Here is an 8,543-nt window from a genome sequence, read left to right on the forward strand (position 1 = left end):
CGCTTTGTAAGTTGTCTGTTTCTTTCTAAAAAATAAGAAAAATTGCTATTAAAGGTCTGTCAATAGTAGAATGATGCTAAACACACCATCTTAATAAAAAAAAAAGTGATTTCTCCTGACACAGCCTAGCACTGAAATCAGTTGTAGATCTTTGGTTCAGGCTTTGTTTTCATGGAAAGATTAAAGGTTATCCAAGTATGCTCATCCTGACTCTGCAGTTGAACATTTAATATCATGTCCCAGAAGTAAGATCTGTTCAACACATGAGCAGAATCTGCCCAGCTGTGATGAAACAGAAAGTGATGGATGGAGAGTTGGAGTTACAGGAGCATAGGACAGACAGACCTCTGCCAGAGTCACTGAAGCTCTTCAGTGAACCAGGTGCCTAAACAGCACAGAGATAATGGAGGTTTGATCTCTAACTCACATGAGGGTTTTAACAAATCCCCACGGGCCTCCTGAACTGCCTGACGCTGTTGCAATTCAGACTTCAAAAAACATGCTGAGTATGATAGAAAAAACAAGCATGTGGCTGTAAAACTATTCACCATCTTAAGCCAAGATTACCAGGGGGAGAGAGAGGAAGAGTGGGAAATTTGCAAAAAACAAAACTGAGCATTTTGTGTAATGCAAAGAGTTAAAAAACTAAAGCTGAGGAACTATGGAGTTGACCACACAAACAGCAGCTAACGGTGAAGGTTTAATTCTCACAGACTCCAAATCTTGTGTTGACAGTCCATCTACAACATCCTGAAAAGAGGTGTTCAGACAAACTCCTGTTGTTCTGTTGTTCTTAGCAGTTATAAAGTTAAAAATAGCATTTAGTTAAAATAATAATTAGGATGGCATAAATCAAAGTGCGAAAGGCAATTTCCAAATTTAGAATGGCAGTTTTCAAGACAAACTTGCCCCAAAGATTTATAAAAAGAGCAAAGCATAGCTATACTTTATAAATATGATTTTTTACTATAATGGCTGCACTTCTATTAATTGTATACTAGATGCAGTATTCTCCAGTGTTTAGCTTATTTATTGCAATTCTTTTGCATTTGCCCTCATTCATTATACTAAACATCAACTGTGTGCAGTGGGATTTTTAAATTATTTCAGCCCAAGAGTGATCATTATATAAAGATGTCCTCAGGGTACTGAAATACCTACAGCACCTCCTTACACCTACAGTAGATGCAAACAGATCCTGTCTCTAGTAAAACTGGACTTTGCTTCTGTCCAAGAAGAAAATAAATGTTGTCTCTGGGTATCAATATTAAACAAGGGCCACTGATAGACAGTTAAAATCATGGAATCATAGAATGGCCTGGGTTGGAACAGACCTTAAAGCCCATCTCATTCCAACCCCTGCCATGGGCAGGGACACCTTCCACTAGCCCAGGTTGCTCCAAACCCTGTCCAACATGGCCTTGGACACTTCCAGGGATCCAGGGGCAGCCACAGCTTCCCTGGCCAACCTGGGCCAGGGCCTCAACACCCTCACAGCCAAGAATTCCTTCCCAATATCCAATCTAAATTTCCCCTCTGGCAGTGGGAAGCCATTCCCCCTGTCCTGTCACTCCAGCCCTTGTCAATAGTCTCTCTCCATCTTTCTTCCAGGCCCCTTCAGGCCCTGCAAGGCCACAGTCAGGTCACCCCAAAGCTTCTCTTCTCCAGACTGAACAATCCCAACTCTCCCAGCCTTTCCTCCCAGCAGAGCTGCTCCATCCCTCTGCTCATCTTGGGGCCTCCTCTGGACTCTCTGCAGCAGCTCCATGTCCTTGCTGTGCTGTTCCCCAGGGCTGGAGCAGCTCTGGAGGGGGGTCTCACCTGAGCAGATTAATAGGGTAAGGTGGAGAAGCAGAGGGAAAAAAACAACTGAATTGTGAATATCTGAGCTTTCCCACCAAGTGTGAGTGATACCCAAAGGGAAATTGGGAAAACAAGAAGCAGTTCTCCCTGTCCCCAAGCAGATGGCCAAATGTAGATTCAAAAAAACCCAGTTTTATGGTGGATACAGGAGATTTGTGCAGGCAGCAGCCTTCCCTTTCACCTCAGATCATCCAGTGTCTCCTCACATTCATACACTGTCCCAGGACACATTTCACCTGGGATACACCCAACTCGGTAGGTGGGATCGAGATCTTTGTATTCTTGTCTGTCCCCACAAATCCGCTGCAAATTTAGAAGCAGTTGACTGATACAAAAACTAGAATCATTATAGAAGAGTATTTGTTATGAAATGAAGATTATATAATGATCTAAAACATGTAGAAGTTCTTGCTTTTATATTACTCTTTTCAATTTCTTTTTACTTTTACTTAAAAGTTCATACATGTATCTGTACCCATGCAAACTGACACATAACTTCCAAATGCTCTGGAGAATGATCCCCAGCTAACTCTTTGCCCTTTGCCAGTTACAGTTCTCAGCAATGTGTAAATGAGATGCAAAGAATAAAAACTTTATGTGAAACAGAGAAAAGAATGTGTACAACTTTAGAGATGGCCAAAATTGTACTTCTTCATCATTTCAAGAAATGCCACATAAGAATCTGTTTAATAGGGTTCTCCAGGTATGTTTGAGAAGTTTAAAATCAGTTAACATCACTAAGAATACATATAATTTTGTATTCATAATAGGATTTATATATGCCAATGGTGTACAAAAAATTGAAAGACAAAGCAAGAAAATTTGGCAATCTATTATCCACTGATATTAAAATTCACAAGGATAAGAACTGTACACAAAAGGTTTGTCTTCATGGTCAAGGGAATGTGCGAACTGAGAAAAATCTGAAAAAAAAATCTGAAAATCTGTCTGGTAAAAAAGTGTACAAGAACACTTTTTCTAAAGGTTATTGGAAGAGCTAAACCAACTCTGAATTATGTTCACACACACACTGAGATTCACACATGTCCAATTCTGTGCTTGACAACAGTCTTTGAAACACTTGGGAGCAGGGGTGGGGACCAGGGTCTGCAGGCAGGTCTGGAGAAAGCAGCCTTGATCCTTAGGTATTTATATATGGGAGAGATCAAACCAAAATAAAGTAGACAGGGAAAACACCTGTGTAATACACAGATGGTTGATGTTCTGCATAGCTCTCTGCTTGTTTCTAAGATAAATAAAGATTGGAAGGTGTGGAAAGACAAAATCTACCTAGTAAGGATGGAAGGATTTTGGTGCACCAAGGACACCAGATGCAAGAACACAAATTCACCCCAAAAGACCCTTCCGTGAACACAGCTGTGTTCAGGCCAGGTTGGGAACAGTGTGGACCCTTAAAGAATGCTGACCAATGTTGGGCAGTAGCATGTACAGGAATACATTAGTCTGTTTTCAGATTTGCTAAAATCAACTTTTATTTTGGGAGAAGTATTCACAATTTGACAATGTTTATTATATGTGTTGGTTTATATTTGGTTTTGTATATGACAGTTGGGAGTATGGATAGTGATGGAGAAAAATATTATAAATTACAAATGTTTCAATATTGAAAATCTTGTGATACATTTTCTAATTATTTTTTTGTCTGTGTTTCATGGCACACCCTTCAAACACTAATTTAAGCCAAGATTCAAAGCTCAAAGCTCATCTATCATTAATAATTTTGTGGAACTGGCAATTACCAATGTGTGCACAGCACTACTCCACTTTATCAAAATGTCCTTTTAAAATTAGTCTGTCTGAAGTTCCTGATGTGCAAATTAAGCATCTAATTTATCTTGCCAGGACTTCTTGGATAGTCTGATCAGCCCTATATTGTTAGGCAGCCAGAGAGGGAATGTTAAATGTAAAGAAACAATCTCTCCAAAAATCTATGAAGGGAAGCAATAACAGCCAAGCAGAAGAGCAGAGGTCACCAGCCTCATTGCATGGGGAGAATGAGAATGTTCCCAGCCTAAAACCAACTCAATTTATGCAATTTCCAGGAAGCTCTTGTATCTCCTGATCAGGGATTTTCCTATAAGATATATAATACAATATCCTGTTCTACCACCAGTTTGCAAGAGGCTGCTGGACCTGCTGTTATTTGCACTAGTGACGTGCTAAAGAATGGTAACTGCCAGAACTTCCTGAATCATCTTTGCATTCAGACGGGGCTGCCAGATCCTAAAAGGAAAATTAAAAGCAAGTTCAGCTTCCCCAACTGACAGCTTCATCATCAAGCTGTATCTCCTGACTAGACAGGAAAATTAGACTTAGACACAGCAAGAGAGGAAGGAAACAGAGACATCACAGAGGACTGCTGAAATTAATTTTCTCCTTAATTTTGGGGCTATCTTTTTCCTCCAAACTCTTCTTTAAGGAGGGCAATATCTCTGAAAGCAGATAGATTTTTCTCAGACTACTCTGCAGCAGAATGGAACCTACCAAAACCCCTTGCTAGAACTGTGTCCACAGGGAAAACCCTGTTTGGAGTTAAACTAAACAAGTATTACTGCAAGTTAAAAAGATTTTGCTTTGCCCTTGGTGGCTTAGTATGAAATCTAAATAAAAAGTAAACAATATTTATTGCTCCTCACAATTCCACATCACTTCTCACTAACCACTTGCAAACACAATTCCAACAGGTGCAATTGCAGGAGATAACTACGTGCTCAGCTATTCAAACCTGATAAAATAATAGGCCACAATAATTCCTCAAGAACATTTAATATACTGGGCATTTCATCATTGCTTTCAAAATTCTCAATATTTAATGACCATAAATAGACTGAAATGCTTTACAATGAGCTCCTCACTCTGTGGAATTGACAGTAAATTAGAGAGAAAAGTTTAACAAACAGTTTCTAGGGAGTATTTTTGATTAATATTAGCACTGGTCTGGCACTTGGATAGCATTAAGAGATAAAAAATCTGTAAATTTACAATGCTTAAAGACTGTATTATCTTGCCAGATTTTGCTTCAAGACTATTTTCTGGTTTTGCTTTCTTTTTCCTTCTGTCATAACCTCCACTGCAGTTTTGCCTTCAATTTTCTAAGGATAAGATTTTTGAAAACATACATTGCCATTTATGAGCCTATTCAAAATATATGAAAGCTCTCTGGAACCAGTAGTTCTGTCAGAGAAGAGTGAAGAGAAGTTGGCAGGGAGGAAAACTGGCACTGTGTCCTCCTCAAAATCTGGTCATTTATTCCAAAGACTAAACAAAAATTGTTGGGTCCTCAGCTCTTTTCTGAAGTTTGGATTTTTCCCAACACTTGCCAGGACACCTTCCCATAAATCATTTGGAGCTGTTCATTTAGCTACATTAGAAAGCATTTGGCATTAATGACTTCTGCAAACAATAGATTAGACAGCAAGGAGAAAAATTCTGCAGAGCCTAAAGATTAGGATGGAGAATAACTGCCACTGTCTTCCAAAACTACCCACTAGCCCAGGACACTTGATTTTTAGGCCTTTAAAGAGGACAATGTTCCCAGAGACTTGAAACCATGACCTTATAGAATTCTCAAACTTACAGCAACTATACCACAGCCTGAACTGCATGAATTCACTTATATCACTCTCCATCTTACCTTCATTCCAGATATGAGTCTAATTAAGTGATGTTTAGCTTGGTTAATTAGCTACATTACTGCCTGAGGAGGATTCCTAATTTATTCCTCAGTCTTCAGAACTGACTACCATATCTAGATACCTTTGAAAGAAACAAAATTGAAGTTACTTTAATGAAGCACTTTCTGAGATGTACAAGCACACACACAAACAGCCCAACTCAAAAGGCAATATGAACAATTTTATGGCAAAATATTTTTCCCTGTGAGGGTGGGGAGGCCCTGGCACAGGTTTCCCAGAGAAGCTGTGGCTGCACTGCCCCTGAAAGTGTTTGAGTCCAGATTGGACAGGGCTTGGAGCAACCTGAGCTAGTGGAAGGTGTCCCTGCCCATGGCAGGGGCTGGAACGAGATGGGCTTTAAAACAAACCAAATCATTCTGGGATTCTATGATTATGCTGCCAATTCTACGTGAGAGCAAAGGCAACATCATGATGATCACAATGTGTGGTGGATACTAACCCAGCCAGATGTAATGTCTGCTACAGGGGAAAGTTGACACATTACACAGCACGTCAAGCAGAGCTCATAAAGAATTCAGTTAGAACTCTCTGGTAACAGGGTTGTTTCATTATGAGTGATCACTACATAAACTAAGTATCTTAAAAACTTAGTACATTTGCAGGTCTGTATGAGTGTGTAAGTGAGTCAAATATATAGATGGATATAAAGCAATGTACCTTAGAGCTAAAAGAGCTGCAAATATACAGCTCTCCTGTTTGACAGGTTTGTATATCATGTGCATCACAGATGAGGACAAAAGATCAAGAGAATGGGTTGAGTTACAGGCAGTACACTCAGAAATTGTTATAGAAAGACTTACCTTAAACCCAGTATTTGTGTGCTGAAAAAAATTCTGTTTACTCTTTCTAGTGTTATTTTCTAAATATTTTAGTGAAAGGCTTAAAGCTGAGAACTCCAGAGAACACAGCCTCAAAAAACTTCTAAGACTATGGACAGCACTATATATTCAGTCTGCATTTCAACATACCCAAGACTTGTCCAATCTGCAAACTTCTCTCCAGCTTTAGGTAGCAAAATGTTTATCCTGCTTTGTGTAAGTACAGTGATCCCTGATCCTCTTTCAGCTCTGTTTTCCATCAAGAAAATTTGGAACACAAAGAAAGGAAAAGAGTAAGATTCTATTTGAAACCATTTTCATTTTCCTCACTTCCGTGTCTGACTGTGCTCTCTGCATTAAAGAACAGGCCAAAATGTTTTATTCTCTTGTTCTCTGATGAAGGAGGTCCTCCTACATAAGGAGGTCCTTGTCTAGTCCTATGTTTTCATTCTCTATTAATGATCTTTATTTTGCTTTATATATTGTATTAGATAAAACAAAGACAGTGAAAATAGAAAAATACAACCAAAAAAAAAAACAAACCACAAAAAAAACCCCCAAGAATTGCAAAAGTCCTTACAATTTTTTGCAATTCAATTTCTTGGAAAAAATACATAAGAGGTCTGGCTTCGAGGTAAATATACCTTATAACTGTTCTGAGTGTCACATTATGCCAAAAGAACACAAGGGCCATTACAAATTTGACAGTAGTTAAACCAAACTTGACAGTAGTTAAAAACTGAAACTTCTGACAAGCCTGAATTTCACATACCTGTGAGATTAGTGGGAAGTCAAAAAGCTTTTTTTTTCCTATTGTTATTGTTCCTTTAATTTTCTAAGCACTGACAGCTTCAGTATATGAAAACATCTCAATGTTTGCACCTCAGAGGCTCGGGTAGCATAAGACTTACAAAGTTGTAGAGTCTCCTCCTCTGAAGATCCTAAACCCCACCCAGACGTGATCCTGTGCCACCTGGTCCAGGTGACCCTGCTTTAACAAGGGTTGAACCAGATGAGCAGAGCCACGTGTCTGATGCATATTCATCACATGAAGCCACATTATCTGACCTCTTTCCCATCATATTTGAAAAAATTGGGGGGGGAGGGGGGAACTAAACCCCCTCAACAAGTGAGAAACCTGCCCGTGGTGAGTGCAGGGTCTCAGCAATCCTTTCTGGCTCACTCTGCGTGGGTTCCTCTTCCATGCTGGGTACTGCTCTTAAGGGCTTGTCTAAGAGGTTTGAAAGGAGACTAAGGTGTTCTGCCCCTTCGTGTGACCCTGCACTCCAGACAGGCGCAGATGAAGGCAGGTGGAATCTGATCTCTGAGTTCCATCTCCTGTGTTGCTTATTCTCTGTGTTCTTTCAGGAATTCATCTCACAAAGTTTTTAAATGCCCTGCCTCATTATTAGCAAATCTCCACCACGCTGCAACTGTTCTCACTTTCTGAAAGTGCCTTAGGTCCTGTACCCTCTGACAATGCACCACGTGGAGTTATTTCTCTTCCTTGCCTAGTCAAGAGGTTATTGATTGCCACTCACACTTTGTAGTGGATGGTTTTCCATTCCCTGCATTTGCATTCCTTTTGTATTTTAGCCTCTATTTCTTATCTTTCCACTGATACTATTGCTATTTGCAACGTGTGAAGGTCAATGCACCTTGCTGGACACTGCCTCAATGATTTATTTTCACATCTCTCCAACTAAACCCTTGCAGTGCAGAGATTTTCAACTGATTGTTAGAAAACCACCATCCACAATTCCTGCAAGCTTTTTTTGTTAAGTCATTGCTCTTTGGAGAGTACATTCTGCCAGAATTTACCCATTTGTTTCATTGCTGGTTTTCATAATCAAGTGCTTGTTAATAATAATTTCCTTTTGGAGATATTCTTCTGACTTTGGCATGAGCTTAAATTAACTAAAAATTTCCTCTTGCCTTAGAGTTTACCAGATTTCCTCTTTTGGCTCTTCCAGCCTGCTTGATTAATGGTATTGAGTAAAGCCACTCCTATTTCATCATGGCTGGGCTTCGCGAACGAAGATTTGGGAAAGGTCTCTACCCACATTTGTTGCAAGCGTGTTGGTGGCTAAAAAGGCCAATACGAGATAGACAGGTCCGGTTGCAAAAGGCACAGCAGAAAGACTCC

This window comes from Lepidothrix coronata, unplaced genomic scaffold (genome assembly GCF_001604755.1).
Source record: "Lepidothrix coronata isolate B3197 unplaced genomic scaffold, Lepidothrix_coronata-1.0 Scaffold200, whole genome shotgun sequence".
Classification (NCBI taxonomy): domain Eukaryota; kingdom Metazoa; phylum Chordata; class Aves; order Passeriformes; family Pipridae; genus Lepidothrix; species Lepidothrix coronata.